This window comes from Ochlerotatus camptorhynchus, unplaced genomic scaffold (assembly GCF_037179485.1).
Source record: "Ochlerotatus camptorhynchus isolate MF236.1 unplaced genomic scaffold, CSIRO-AGI_Acam_v1.1 ptg000361l, whole genome shotgun sequence".
NCBI lineage: Eukaryota > Metazoa > Arthropoda > Insecta > Diptera > Culicidae > Ochlerotatus > Ochlerotatus camptorhynchus.
Window position 1 is genome coordinate 2,711,494 of NW_027040849.1, and position 17,589 is coordinate 2,729,082.

Here is a 17,589-nt window from a genome sequence, read left to right on the forward strand (position 1 = left end):
GAAACACCGGTGTTTCTGTTTTGATGACATTTTGAACTTTTGCGCCATTATTCTCGTTACAAAGCGTCTCAAGATGTTTCCAGTGTGGCTGGAAATATTTCAAAACGAGCAATGCGCACGACCCTGCACGGAGAAAAAATACTACCCAAAAGTTGAGTTCTTTTTACTTAATTTTGAGTTTAGCCTCTCACATATTGCACTCTCCCTTTTTATGGCACAGACCTGTTGGTCCATATTAACTTATTGCACTCGTTATTGTTGTCAAAAAAGGAACGAGAGATTCGACCCAACCATATAGTTCAACCCAATAAGTTACTTTTGAGTAAAAAATTCTCAAATTTGCGTGAATTAAACTTAATTTTGGGTAGAAAATATAACAAATATAATAAAATATAATAAATTTTTAGGGGACAAAAAATAATCGTTACTAAAATTAAAAATACCATGGGTAGAATTAAAAGTTTTCGTTGGTTCTTTTTGGTAGAAAGTTCGAAGCATTCATCATAAAAATGTGTAAACTGTCAAATCAAAAGTTTAAGTCCTCGTTAAATTCAAAAGTTGAAGCTTTTGAATCAAATTGTAGAACTGTCAAAAGGAAAACCAATGTTTTTAAAATGAAGTTTCAGTTCAAAAGGAGTCGCTTTTATCATGACAATATATGTTTTTATCTTAAATTTGAAATATTATCAGATTAATAGTTTTCAAGATTTAAAAAAGTACCCAAACTCATATTTGCAGGATTTAAAAAAAAAAAAAGTTTATACATATATTTTCGAGAGTTTTATAAAAACAAACAAAACAAAACAATACATTGTTAAAATGACCATTGCAAATTTTGTCCTAGTCCAAGGAATCAAAGGAAGGTATTTGGTCCAACCTCGGGTCGACGGCAATTTCGGAACTTTCCTCTTGCTTTGTGCGACGAGTGCTTTGGGAAACGTTCGCTTGACAATGATGATGATGATGATGATGATGGTCCCACCTCTTACCCCTACAAAGGTTTGAGCTGGACGATTTATCTTTAAGATAATTAAATATGACATTTTAACCAGGTTGGCAAACAAAATCGAACTGGTTTCAGTTACAGATATAAATTCCCTCTAGAGTTTACAGTTGCTTCACAGCGATATAAATGTTGAAAAGCTCAGGCGTCCACCTCTTAGTTCGCCTTTTTGTCCACCTAAAATATTCATAAGTATTACAAGCAATCAAGAGTTAATGAACAATCAACAAAGCATCCTATTACACTAGTAACCCCGCAATCTGATGCTATCATAATTTTCAGCAATGTCAGGAATGCTCACAAACCCCCAACATTTGCCAGAAAACTCACTACTAACTCAAGGTATCTTCCAAATAAGCTTCAAAATTGCATTTTTTTTTTTATCAAATGTTAAATTCAGTCCTCTATATCCGTAATACGCGCGCGAGGCTCAAACCTTTGTAGACTACTATTTTTTTTTACTACTACTATTAAATCATATATCAAAAATCCATCATCACCATCGTGACGAACAAAATAGTTTTTGCAGTGCTACAATAATTATTAAAAAGTCGTTATAACAGCTATCCATACAAAGTAATCCGTTAAAAATAACTTCGTCAAGATACATAATTTGTCAATTCATAAAAAAAAATCACTGGATAACCGTTCAAAAGACAGTTTTAACGTGTGAAATGCAATGTCTCTTAAATTCTGCTAATGTTGTTGAACGTTTAATGTGTCTAGGCATCGAATTGAAAACATTTATTCCTTTAAAAAATAATGAATTCTGTGAAGCACAAGTCAAGAAATGTGGTGTTCTTATTTCATCCGCGTTTCTAGTATTATATCTATGATAGTCACTTCCTCTTTCAATTCGATCACACAAATATCGAGGCAGCAAACCGTTAACTACTTTAAAAATGAACACCATAGTCAAATATACAATTCTTTGCTTCACCGACAACCATTGTAAGGCGTCTAACATCAAAGTTGAGGAAGTGAATCTATTACATCTCAAAATCAAACGCATTATTTTATTCTGCAAGCGCTGTAATCTCGATATTTGTGTTGCATTCGACAGAAATAAAATGGATGGGCAAAAGTCTAGATGAGGAGAGATGATTGATTTGTATAGCTGTATTTTACTGGCAATAGTTAAATCGTTTTTCAATCGACATAGAATTCCATACTTCTTGGCAATTTTCTTGATGACATTGTCAATGTGAGAGTTGAACTTAAGTTTGTCATCAATAATCACGCCAAGATATTTAATCTCCTGAACGCGATCAATAGTCTCATTATCAATTACAACAGAGACGTTCTCATTTAGTCGATTCCGCGAAATTACCATAAATTTAGTTTTACTTGTATTCAATTTTAACTGCTTACACTTCAACCATCTACTTAGATACTGCAAATCTTCATTCAAGTGTGAGACGGCAACTTCTAAATCCTTAGCTGCAATGAATAACACAGTATCATCTGCAAGGCAATCCCAATACCACTCCATGGAAACGGCATTCTTTACGACGTCTTCCTGCTGGAGCTACATTGTTCTCCATGAGCTGGCGATATAGAATCTACAAAAAAACAAAAATACAACCTTTGAAATACAACCATTGCATGCCACAAAAGTGGGACACTCACTCACCATAGCAATATCCAGCAGAATGGTGAAGACAGAAAATCCATGTCATCAGCACCGGTGAGCCACCCACCACGGGAATTGACCACCACCCGAACGACCCGACCACGTACCTACGATGTAAAAACAAATTTAATCGATCCCTCGATCGATCATAAGAAAAATTAATTTCCAACTCACCTATCATTTCCTGTTGCAGTGGCAGAATCACCATTGATTGCCACTGCACTATCGTCACTGGAGGCAGCTTTCGAACACCGATTCCACCGTAAACTGCTTTTTTTTACCTCCGTCTCGTCCACTCATATTCAATATTGGCGGAAAGTGAAGTGGGGTTCAGAGATCGGTTCAGTGCTGCCAAAAACTTTACTATGAAGAGGTATTTTTGACAGCTGAACAACTTTTATATAAACATAATGCAGTTTTAAAATCACAAGTCAAAAGTGAAAGAAAAACTTTCAAACCAAAGATATAACTTTCATTTTGAAAATTTTCCCAGTTAAAACTATGAAATTTGGGAAACTTTCATTTTGAAAATGCATTATTTTCATAGCAACAATTTTTGTTTGTTGTGTGTAGTTTTTTTTTTCTGGTGTTATAGTACGTTCAGACTACAGAGTTATAACATGTTATAGTGCTATCTTGATGGTGGTTTCTGTGTTGCAATTATTTGACAACCGTTATAACATGTTATAACTCTCCAGTCTGTACAGCGTTTTAAACGCTGTTAAACATGTTATAACGGTTGTCAACTAAATGCAACACAGAAATTACCATCAAGATAGCGCTATAACATGTTATAACCATAGAGGTAACTCTAATAGTACGTTCAGACTACAGAGTTATAACATGTTATAGCGCTATCTTGATGGTGGTTTCTGTGTTGCAATTATTTGACAACCGTTATAACATGTTATAACTCTCCAGTCTGGACAGCGTTTAAGACCACTGGGTCCCGAAGAAAACCATTATTATTTTTGGCTCACTCAGGACCAGAAGAACGGTCTCAAGCAGTCCCAAGCTATTTCACTCACCCCTGCATGTTCTGCATGAATCCACACACCCCTGATGTTATCTGTCAAACTTTCATAGCGAATCAAAACAAACATAGTGTAGTAATAGAATTTCAACTAGAATAGGGTACGTTAATCGTTTACTTGGGACCAATAGGCTAGTCAAGTAGTGAGCCAATTTATAATCGTTAGTTTCGTATTGATTGTTGTTATAACTCTGTAGTCTGAACGTACTATTAAATGAAAGCTACTACCCGACCAACCATTCGTGAAACTTCTTCAAAGTTCTTTATACAAAAATAAAGATTAATGTCGGTAATTCTTTACTTTCAAGTTTCTTTGATTTCGATGAATATATTTAAAAACCTTTATTGATCGATACTTACATTTAAGATAATTACTTTATCGGCCGCATGATAGTTATATATAAAGATGCCATACTAAATTTCTTCTAATTTCGATGTGTCACAAGGACTATAGTTGTCTTTATAAACAATTATATTCATCTAAAAATATTTGAATACTGATACCATCGTAAGATCGTAACGTTGAACTTTGGCAAAGAACAATAAAGATTGCCATCGATGCACATTTATAATCACCTTGTTATAGTTTTGCATCGCTGGGTAAAGAAAGTTTGATACACACTAGATGACAGATGGCAATGTTTATATTAGTTATCGACAAATTTGGTTCTTCATCATGAGAAGCATTATCTGCCGGAAAATTAATGGGAAGACTGATCGATGGCCACGATGATACAAATGTTAGCCATTATAGTTCTTTCTCGAGTTCTTTAAGTTTACGTCGATACGCTCTTGGTCATTTCTTAAGGGTCACCCACATTAGATCCGTTTGCGTTGCGTTGACGTAAATTTGACAGTTAGACAATAGATTTAGCTGTCACTTTGCCGCAACGTGTCCAATCCGGATCTAATGTGCGTGGGCCTTTAAGAATCAGCGATAGCAAGCGTGGTAGAATTCTCGGCATTTTGAACCGAATGAGGGAACTTGATACTTTGGTTATGGATATGACAAACAAATTTTGAATTCTTGCTTGAAAAGATGTACATAAGCTACACATAAAAAATTATCGTTAGTAAAACTAAAAAAAAACCATTGGTAGAATTAAAAGTTTTCGTTGGTTCTTTTTGGTAGAAAGTCTTTAGCTTTCAAAACAAAAGTCAGCTAACTGTCAATTCAAAAGTTGCGCGCATGCTACTTTTAAAAGTAGAAACTTTCAAAACAAATTGTAGTTCTGTCAAATGAAAAGCATGATAGTGTTAGGTATAATTAAAAGTGGATTATTTTTGTATCGAATCAAACTTTTGCCATGAAAGTTTGGTATAGTTGAAATAACATGTGCCGTTTTGAAACTATAACATAAATATTTTCAATTTAAATTCAAGCATTTTCAACATTACAATATCAGTTTTTACTTCAAATTATTATAAATATTAATTTAATCAATTATTTTTTTTTGTGAAATTGAAAAATTACCTCAAATATATTTATTAATATCCACAAGAATATAGGTATTGTAAAAAAAGGGTTTTTGATCTAATTTCCGTCCTACTAAGCACAACCCGCGCTTTACCTCTCTTTGCTGAACGAGTTTAAACAAAAAAATGTAATATTTGTGTCAAATTTGACTTGCAAATTTATTCACCTTTCCATACGTACCGTTGGATTTGATAAAGAGTCACAAACTGTTGAGATATTGTCTAAAATCTAACACTGCTTCTTGATTCTAAATTCGTTCTACGAGTTTCAATTCCGTCCTAACGCATTGAAACGACATTAGATTTTCTTCGTCCTACGGATAAACGTAGAAAAAGGGAGATTTGCTAGGAGCGCTTCTTTTGTTTTGAGAACAATGAGCGTAAATATTCATGCAATGCGCTCTAACAGGATTTATGTTGTAGCTAATGAGCTAGCGCATCGGAACAAACCTATTATAGATTTGTGCACGTTGAAATCATTGATATTATTGATCTTTTCTGATCGATAGAACGGAAATGGGCGATTACGACGAAGTAGCGCTCTACCCTATAACAAATATATTAACTACGCCCGGTTTCGGTATACCGTCTATAGACATTATCCATAGGCTCTCAGCGAGTATAAAATCGTTGCCATTGTACTGCGATATCACAAAAGTTGGATGGAATCCGGAACCCAGATGGATTTTTCCGCCGATTATTGATTCGGACCTATTAATGACAACGGTAGGTTTCATCCCGAATAGAAATTTACATTAGCCCAACGTTTGATTTTGATGTCTACATCAGCATCGAAATCAAATGTACACAGCAAAAAAAAATGTAATATCGATCAACGTAATTCAAGCTGACGTATGAAATAATGATGTAATAGCAAAAAGCAGATACAATATTACATCAATGGATGTAATTTTGTTCGCAAAATCGATGTACATCGTACAATGTGATATTACACAACCGATGGATTGACCTGGTTGCAGCAGTTTCGATGTAATATTCAACAACTTTTTTTGCTGTGTATGCCTGATGTCAAACATTAGAAAACATTATGATTTAGTTGTATTTAAGCAACGTAACATGGTGTATACATCAGAAATTTCGGAACAAAATTTTGCCATTCTAATGTCGGTCTGACATCAAAAATTTTAATCTATTGACATTAGAACCAAACGTTTTAAGGATGTTTTCAGATGTAAAAAACGTTAGAACTAAACGTTGTTCGGATGTTTTTAAATGTAAACGTTTTCTGATGTTTTCTGATGTTAGAACCAAACGTTTTTGGATGTTTTCGGATGTACATAACGTTAGAACTAAACGTTGTTCGGATGTTTTTATATGTAAATGTATTCTGATGTTTTCTAATGTAGATGTTTCCTGATGTTAGAATCAAACGTTTTTCGGTTGTTTTCGGATGTAAAAAACGTTAGAACTAAACGTTGTTCGGATGTTTTTATATGCAAATGTATTCTGATGTTTTCTAACGTAGATGCCTCCCGATGCTGGAACCAAACTTTTTTTTTGATGTTTTCGGATGTACACAAACGTTAGAACTAAACGTTGTTCGGATGTTTTCAATTGTACTTCGTGTTTGTTGTTCTCTGATGTTTTCAGATGTACAAAACGTTTAAAGTAAACGTTGTTTGAATGTTTTCAAATGTAGATGTTTACTAATGTTGCAACGTTTGAGGCTAATGTATTTTTATGTACTTGGATGTCACACTGAAGTCTGAATACATTAAGGGTACAGCAATACACATTAAAATTTAATGTATTGAAGATGTCTGCTGATGTTTCCTACATTACAATTTCTATTCGGGATCGTCTGGAAATAAAATCAAGTTGACTTCATGCAATAATATTGATAGTTAAATACTTACAATTTTAACTGTTTATGTCATCGCGCACGAACTACTTATCCGGCATAACCGGTAAGAAAGAATATTGCCTTAAATATCTAACGAATTTAATTTCTGCTTCGAGTTTTGTTCCACACAAAGAACATGATTTGCAAGTTTTGACGTCAAGGTCAAAATTAGCGGCAAATCTATGTCCAGTGCTGCCAAAAACGTTGCTATGACAAAGTATTTTTGGCAGTTAAACAGTTTTCATTTTGAAAATATGCACTTCTAAAAATACAAGTTGAAAATGAAAAAAAAAAACTTTCAAAACAAACCAAACACTTTCATTTTGAGAATTTTCGTGCTTAAAACTATCAAAGCTGAGAAACTTTTATTTTGAAAATGCATGGTTTTTATTGATACAATTTTTGTTTTTTGTGTGTACCAACAAAGAAATCAGTACACCCTACACTCAAAAATATTATAAAACGAATAAAGATTAAATTTTCTGCATTTTATGGTTAATCAAAATGTATACATTGGTCCGATTAAAACTTTCGTCAAAATTAAACTAAGTCCGATTATCGTAGTGGAATTCGATCAGTGTATACTAAAATGATAAACAATTACAAAATCAAACGCGATGGCACTCGTAGTCGTTCGTAATCATTTCCTTGTTGCTATTATCTCGCGTTGGTGTCGTGCGGTTGGTGTTTTATATAAATGCAATTCAAATTATAATTGTTTGACTATTTCCAATCCTGCTGGTTTGGATAGCTCGACTTGTGTGCCAGGATAGTTGAGTAGCAGTATTTTTTTAAATTATTATTAAAGATCATCGCTTGAAAGGAATTGATCGTTGCAGTATCCAGATCATTCTATATTCCCGGTGGTAGACCGTAATTTGCTCAATGGATGTAATCTCTAGTTCCCGAGAAAACCTCGTGTAAAATATCCTGCTTCGCTTCTCATTCCCAGATATTACACTCCGAACGTGATCTTCATCAAAATCGAGTAATCCGATCTGGCGATCAATCCGATCGCCCACCGTCATGTCATCAAATCAATCGGGGCCTATCCGAATGTTGACGAAGAATTTACCCTACCGTTCCTTCAGGATACACTTTTGTATAAGGACAGGACTGCGAATGGAATATCGCTTCTGTGGGCGCGTTCAACCCTCGGGACGTTGCCTCCCAGCGATGGATTATCCCACTGGTCAAAATGTGGTTCTCACAGCATTTTTGACGAATCATTCGGTCAAGGTCAGAGTCTGCTAACAGAAGTTGCTCAAGTACTATTTACTCAATGCATTGAAACACCGTAAGCTTTATCATATTGGTGGCGCTGTGTCGATAATACCACCAAATATGAGAACAACGGGTTGGACTTATTATGCTCGCATATGTTGAGAACGTGTCGGTCCCGGTCGATAAGCAGGATTTCTACTACGCATGTGATCAGCTAGACAGTTAGTTCTTCTTTAGTAAGACCATAGAGGTAACTCTAAGACCACTGGGTCCCGAAGAAAATCATTATTATTTTTGGCTCACTCAGTACTAGAACAACGGTCCCAAGCAGTCCCAAGCTATTTCACTCACCCCTGCATGTTCTGCATGAATCCACACACCCCTGATGTTATCTGTCAAACTTTCATAGCGAATCAAAACAAACATACCCACATACAGCGGGCTAGTCGCCCACGGCTCGCCCCCGGACCGCTCGGCGGACGGGGCGGACTTGGGCGACTCGAACCTCGCGGCGCCGCTTGGTCCAAATTTGGTCGCCGGCGCGCCGGGGGCGACCATATTTGCAACATTTGGGCGCCTGAGGCGAAAACGATACCTGTCAAAAAACTGATCGTTTCGGCCATTTTGTCCGCCCCCAGGCGCCCCGGCGCGTTTCCGGTTGTTCACCACCATTTTCTTTTTCAATGGATTTTAAATTAATAAAAATAAAAACTGTTGAAGCATGAACATGACTTCATCAATAATCTTTATTTATCTTATTCTTATAACTAACATATGTTTTTTTTTTATGAAATAGATCTTAACCTAACAATAATATCTTACAAACTAACCCCATCATGTAACACATCAAAATACACAGGAATTCAAAGACTAGTTCAATGGAACTCAAATCTAGTTCCAAGAACCACTTTGGCCACGTCCGGATACATTCCGGGTGTCCCGGGGGAAGAGGCCAACATCTGATTAGGGTCAAACAAATCATGCGACACATCAAAATACATGAGAATTCAATTTCTGGATCAATGGAACTCAAATCTAGTTCCAAGAACCACTTTGGCCACATCCGGACATATTCCGGGTGTCCCGGGGGAAGAGGCCAACATCTGATTAGGGTCAAACCCATCATGCGACACATAAAAATACATAAGAATTCAATTTCTGGTTTAATAGAACTCAAATCCAGTTCCAAGAACCACTTTGGCCACATCCCGACATATTCCGGGTGTCCCGGGGGAAGAGGCCAACATCTGATTAGGGTCAAACCCACCATGCGACACATCAAATTACATGAGAATTCAAAGACTAGTTCAATGGAACTCAAATTTAGTTCCTAGAACCACTTTGGCCACATCCGGACATATTCCGGGTGTTCCGGGAGAAGAGGCCAACATCTGATTAGGGTCAAACCCATCATGCGACACATCAAAATACATGAGAATTCAATTTCTGGTTTAATAGAACTCAAATCTAGTTCCAAGAACCACTTTGGCAACATTCCGACATATTCCGGGTGTCCCGGGGGAAGAGGCCAACATCTGATTAGGGTCAAACCCATCATGCGACACATCAAATTACATGAGAATTCATAGACTAGTTCAAAGGAACTCAAATTTAGTTCCAGGAACCACTTTGGCCTAATCCGGACACATTCTGGGTGTCCCGGTGCAAGAAGCCATCATCTGATTAAGGTCAAACCCATCATGCGACACATCAAATTACATGAGAATTCAATTTCTGTTTCAATGGAACTCAAATTTAGTTCCTAGAACCACTTTGGTCACATCCAAATAGACAAATACCAACAATATGGGTATTTTTGGAATCGGGGTGACGTAAAAAGGTTCCTGAGCCATTTTGAAATCGAAGATGGTCGCTTCCGGTTTCAGAAAATAGGGAAATACTGTCAAATATCTATCAAAATGGGTATTTTTAAAATCGGGGTGATGTCTAGAGGAAATTGATATCCGACGTCATTTTGAAATCAAATATGGCTGCTTCCAGTTTTAGAAAAATAGGGAAATACGTCAAATATCCATCAATATGGATATTTCTGGAATCAGGGTGACGCCGAGGTCGAGGTTTGAAATGAAAGATAGTGGCTTCCGGTATCAGAAAAAGTGCGAAATACTATAAAATGCCCGTCAATATGGGTATTTTTAGAATTGCAGTGAGGTCTAGAGGTCAAAAATCGATATCCGGCTACATTTTAAAATACAAAATGGCCGCTTCCGATTTATGAAATGTGGGAAATACTGTACAATACCCATCAATATGAGTATTTTTTGAATCAGGGTTATCTCTAGAGACCGAAATCGATAACGAAAGCCATTTTGAAATCCAAGTTTGTGGCTTCCGGTTTAAGAAAAAGTATCAAATACCCATCATGGGTATTTTCACATCCAACACATTAAACATTTTCGAACAAAATTTTGCTATTGTAATGTTGTTTTGACATCAAGAATTTAAATCGTGTGACATTAGAATCAAACGATTTTGGGATGTTTTTATATGTACAAACAAATTTTTTTCTCGGATGTTTTCAATTGTACCTACAGCTTATAGTTCTCTGATGTTTTCAAATGTATGAAACAGTTCTAACGTTCTATGTACTAAACGTTGTTCAGATGTTTTCAAATATGGATGCTTTCTAATGTATTCAGTTGTACAAAATATTAGAATCAGTCATTTTTCAGATGCTTTCAATTGTACCCAAATTTTATTGTTTTCTGAAGTTTTCAACTGTGCAAAACATCAGAATCTAACTTTTTCAAATGCTTTCAATCATACAACACATTAGAATTACAAACATGATTTTGTAAACAGTACACACCATTGTTGTTAGATAACGTTATAGAAATGCATACATAATAGTCATAGCTAAAGCTCCCGTTCCCCACCAGTCAGTTAACTGACCTTAGCTAACCTAATATCATTGTAGCAACTCTCTATGCGGCATTGGAACCATGCCATCAGCGCGCTAAGAGTTATTAGACTACTGACATAGGCGCCAATTCGTGGATGACGAGGCACTAGGTGACGTTACAGCGAGCTTGACGATTGTTGTAGCATTTTTTAACGAACTACCAGACAATGATGCCTAGTGTTTACATGATCAAGTTTCCAAATTTACAGGGCCACCCACATTAGATCCGGATCTGACACAATGCGGTAAAGCGGCAGCTAAATATATTGTCTAACTGTAAAATTTACGTCAATGCAACGCAAGAGGATCTAATGAGGGTTACCCTTAAGGTCTGTGGCAGAGTGAAAACTAGGGGTCGCGTGAAATTTTAGTGAAATACCCCAATCATTTATATACTTTATCAAAACACAAATGCTCCGTCCATGTGTCGAACCACAAAGGAAACTCGTCTGTTGGTGGTGATTGATGACTTCCTTGGTTGCTTTGGTGGTGTCATGCCTTCCTTCGAAAAGAAGCACAGCCATGGGTCCTGGCCATTGAGTTGATGAGTCCAGGTGTTCAGTTGCCTCCCTGGCGTTAGTGGTTGCCACTCGGTTGCAGAACATAGACCGATAGAAAATAAACAAGAAAATAAAGCCGAATTGAAGATTTATCCAAGGATTTTGAAATAAATATTTAGATGAGCGGTTGAAAAAGGGGAAATAAGTAAAACACAGCTTTTAAAGTCTAATGAGCTAAGACTAGAGAATGCTAGAGAAACTGTGAAAGACTATCAAAGCAAACTATGTACCTAGATCCAAATCTTTTCAGAAAACTTATCAATACGCATAGTTTGAACCGATGTATAAACATCATGCAGACATTGTTGACTTTGAAATGTCTATGAGCCAGGGCCGAACCCAATGACTCCAGGACAGCGGCATAACGGTACAGCGGTAAATGTACATTTTCAGGAAAGTTCGAATAACTGCTAGAACAGGGTAGTTCTATAAACATCAGAAAATTGCGGGATTTAATTTAATTTAAGTTAATAATTATTCTGAAGACCTACTGCTGAACAGAAATTCAAACGATGTCCTTTTGATATTCTTTTAATAGGCCAAATTGATCAGGTATTATTCTGAGAACCTAAAACTGATCAATAATTCAATTGAAACTTTTCGGATATTACTACAAGAGATCATAATAAGCAGGAATTTTTTCGAAGACCTAGAACTGATCAGAGATTCAAATAAAGTAGTTTCGAAAATATTCGAAGTGGTCAGGTGGATAAGGATTAGATATTAAAATCTTGAGATATTCTTCGAAGAGGTCAGGAATTATTCTGAGGACCAACATCTGATCAAAAATCGAATTGAAGTCGTTTGAAAATTGCTTCAGAACGCAGAATAATCTGAAATTGTTTTGAAGATGTTACACAGAAAAAAAAGTTGTTGAATATTACATCCAAACTTCTGCAACCAGGTCAATCCATCGGTTGTGTAATATAACGTTGTACGATGTACATCGATTTTGCGAACTAAATTACATCCATTGATGTAATATTGTATCTGCTTTTTGCTATTACATCATTATTTCATACTTCAGCTCGAATTACATTGATCGATATTACATTTTTTTGCTGTGTACTACACCGAAGGTCGTAGATCTTCAGAGAAATAAGCAGAACTTTAGGGACATTAAAAAAAAAAAACTTCAGGGAAGTTTTAAAAAACTTCAGGTAAGTTAAAAAAAACTTCAGGGAAGTTCAAAAATCTTCAGGTAAGTTCTGAAATCTTTAGATAAATCAAAAGAAAATCAGGGAAGTTCGTAGAACTTCTGAGTAATTTACAGAACTACAGCAATGTTTGTCGTCGTTTAGAGAAATAATCAGTACTTTAGGGATGTTCACAGATCTTCAGGGAAGTTTGAAGATCTTCAGAGAAATTAACAGAACCACAGTGATGTTCGTAAATTTAAGATAATTTTTTAGTTCCTTAGGGAAATTAATAGAACAGAATTTCAGAGAAGTTCGCAGAACTTTAGATAAACTCACAGAACTTCAGGGAATGTCACATAAATTTAAAGATCCTCGTACATCTTAAGAGTTATTTTCAGTACTTCAGGGCAGTTCACAGAGCTTTAGGCAAATTGGCAGAACTTCAGGGAAAAATACTGAATTTCAGGGAAGTTTGTTGATCCTCAGAGAAATTTGCAGAACTTAAAGGAGATCTTCAGATAAATTTTTATAGCTTCAGAAAAAATTACAGAAATTCAGGAAGTTTTGTAGACTTTCAGAGAAATTTTTAGTGCTTCAGGGTACTTCGAAGATCTTCAGAGAAATTCTCAGAATTTCTGGGAGTACACAGAACTTCAGGGAAATTCGAAGATCGTCAAACTGAACTTTAACTTAACTTAAGCATTAACATAACTCTAACTTAATTTGAACATAACTTTAACTTAATTTTAACTTAGCTTTCACATAACTTGACCTTGAACATTACTTTAACTTTAGCTTAACTTAAACATAACTTGAGCATAACATAACATAACTTTAACTTATCTTCAATATAGCTTAAAAATACGTTAACTTAACTTAACATTAACTTTAGCTTAACTTTAACCTAGCTTTAACTTAACTTTAACTTAGCGTTAACTTAACTATAACTTAACTATAACTTAACTATAACTTAACTATAACTTAACTATTACTTAACTTTAACTTAACTTTAACTTAACTTTAACTTAACTTTAACTTAACTTTAACTTAACTTTAACTTAACTTTAACTTAACTTTAACTTAACTATAACTTAACTATTACTTAACTTTAACTTAACTTTAACTTAACTTTAACTTAACTTTAACTTAACTTTAACTTAACTTTAACTTAACTTTAACTTAACTTTAACTTAACTTAAACTTAACTTTAACTTAACTTTAACTTAACTTTAATTTAACTTTAACTTGACTTTAACTTAACTTTAACTTCACTTTAACTTAACTTTAACTTAACTTTAATGTAAATTTAACTTAACTTTAACTTAACTTTAACTTAACTTTAATTTAACTTTAACTTAACTTTAACTTAACTTTAACTTAACTTTAACTTAACTTTAACTTAACTTTAACTTAACTTTAACTTAACTTTAACTTAACTTTAACTTAACTTTAACTTAACTTTAACTTAACTTTAACTTAACTTTAACTTAACTTTAACTTAACTTTAATTTAACTTTAACTTAACTTTAACTTAACTTTAACTTAAATTTAACTTAACTTTAACTTAACTTTAACTTAACTTTAACTTAACTTTAACTTAGCTTAAGCATTAATATAACTCTCACATAATTTTGACATAACTTTAACTTAATTTTAACTGAGCTTTCACATAGCTTTACCTTGAACATTACTTTAATTATAAAATTATTTTAATTTTAGCTTCACTCTAACGTAACTATAACTTAACTTACACTTAACTTTAACAAAACATTAACTTATTTGTTTACTTAAACATTACTTTAACCTAATTTTAACTTAACTTCAACACAACCTTAAATAAATTTAAACTTAAATTTAACATATCATTAACTTAACTTTAATCTAACATTAACTTAACATATCTTTAACTTAACTTTAATTTTATAATAACTTTAACCTAACTTTAACATAACTTTAAACTAACTTGAACTAAACTTTAATATAACCTTAAATTAATTTTAACTAAAATTTACCATAAATTTAACCTAAGATTAACTTAACTGTAATTAACTTTAAATTATATCTAAATTTTAAAATAACTTTAGCATTAACATAGCTTGAACTTAACTGTAACCTAACATTAATTAAATAGATCTTTAACTTAACTTTAACTTTATAATAACTTGAACTTAACTTGAACTAAACTTTAACACAACCTCAAATTAATTTTAACTCAAACTTAACATAACTTTAACCTAACATTAACTTAACTTTAAATTTTATCTTAAATTTAAAATAACTTTAACATTAACATAACTTGAACTTAACTATAACCTAATATTAACTTAACTTATCTTTAACATAACTTTAACATAACCTTAACGTAATTTTAACTTAAATTCAACATAACTTTATCCTAACATTAACTGAACTTCAACTTAACTTAGCAGAAACATAACTCTAATTTAATTTTGACATAACTTTAACTTAATTTTAACTAAGCGTTCCCATAACTGTACCTTGAATATAACTTTAATTTTAAAATGATTTTAACTTTAACTTTAACTTAAACTTAACTTTAAGTTAATTTATACTTTAACATAACATAATATAACATTAACTTAACTCTAACATAACTTTAACTTAACGTTAATTTAACTTTAACTTAACTTTAAATTACCTATACCAGAACTTTAACTTAAGTTTAACATAACTTTAACTTTAAAATAACTTAAACTTAACTTTAACACAAATTTAACTTTAAAATAACTTAAACTTAACTTTAACTTTAAATTAAATTGAACTTAACGTTAACTTAAACTTAACTTTCAGTTAACTTAAACTTTAACATAATATTAGCAAAACTTTAACTTAAACTTAACCAAATATAACATAAATTTAATTTATTTTTAGCTTAATTTTAACTTACCTATACCATAACTTTACCTTAAGTTTAACATAACTTTAACTATAAAATTACTTTAACTTAACTTTAACACAACTTTAACATAACTTTAACTTACCTTTAACATTAATTAAACTTAACTTTAACTTTAAAATAACTTTAAGTTAACTTTAACTTTACTTGAACCTAACTTAAGCAAAACTTTAACATAAATTTTACCAAATTTAACATAAATTTAAGTTATTTTTAGCATAACTTTAACTTTATAATAGCTTTAACTTACCAATAACACAACTTTAACTTAAGTTTAACATAACTTTAACTTTAAAATTACTTTGACTTACCTTTAACATCACTTTAACTTACCTTCAACAACTTAACTTAAACTTTAAAATAACTTAAACTTAACTTTAACTTTAAAATGACCTAAACTTAACTTTAACTTAAAAATAACTTAAACCTTCAACTTTAAAATAACTAAAACTTAACTGTAACCTTACTTGAACATAATTTTAGCAAAACTTTAACTTAAATGTAACCAAATTTAACAAAAATTTAATTTATTTTTTGGCATTACTTTAACTTTAAGAAAACTTTAACTTACATATAACATAACTTTAACTTAAGTTTAACATAACTTTAACTTGAAAATTACTTTAACTTACCTTTAACATAACTTTAACTTAACTTTAACTAAACTTCAACATAAAATTAATATAATTGTAACTTAATTTTAGCATAACTTTAACCTAACATTTACTTAACTTTAACTTAACTTTAAATTTTAACTTAAATTTAACATAACTTTAACTTAACTTTAACTCTAACATAACTTTAACTTAACTTTAACATAACCTTAACGTAATTTTAACTTAAATTTAACATAACTTTAACCTAACATTAACTGACCCTTAATTTACCTTAACCATAAACATAACTCTAACTTAATTTTAACCTAACTTTAACTTAATTTTACCTTCGCTTTCACATAACTTTACTTTGAACATAACTTTAACTTAACTTTACTTGAACAAACATAACTTAAACTTAACTTTTACTCTAACTTAACTTTTACTCTTACTTAACTTTTACTTTAACTTATCTTTAAGATAACTTTTTCATAACTTCCCGAATAGAAATTGTAATGTAGGAAACATCAGCAGACATCTTCAATACATTAAATTTTAACGTATATTGCTGTACCCTTAATGTATTCAGACTTCAGTGTGACGTCCAAGTACATAAAAATACATTAGTCTCAAACGTTACATCAGAATCAAACGTCTTGACGATGTAAAATTTGACATCAGAATACATCCAACGACAACAGAACCTAACGTTACATTAGAATCAAACTTCATCACGATGTAATATGTTGCACGCATAAAACATCAGAATACATCCAATGACAACAGAACCTAACGTTACATTAGAATCAAACTTCATCACGATGTAATTTGTTGCACGCATAAAACATCAGAATACATCAAATGACAACAGAACCAAACGTTACATTAGAATCAAACTTCATCACGATGTAAATTGTTGCACGCATAAAACATTAGAATATATCATATGACACAACAATAAAAAGTGGCTTGCAGTGCAGTGATGCCTCCTACACAGAAACAAAATCTATTGGCAAAATTACTATATTGATGGTTTAAATTAAATACTCCCACCAATAGATTTGTGCAGAAACGAAATTCATTTAATTTTACTATTTTTTCTATCAAAACTACTATGCCGTTTGAGTAAGCATAGTAGTTTTGACAAAATGGTATTAACTTTGTTTATATTTATAGTCAACTATACTGAAATCATGGTAGATTTAACGGTATTAAGCGTAG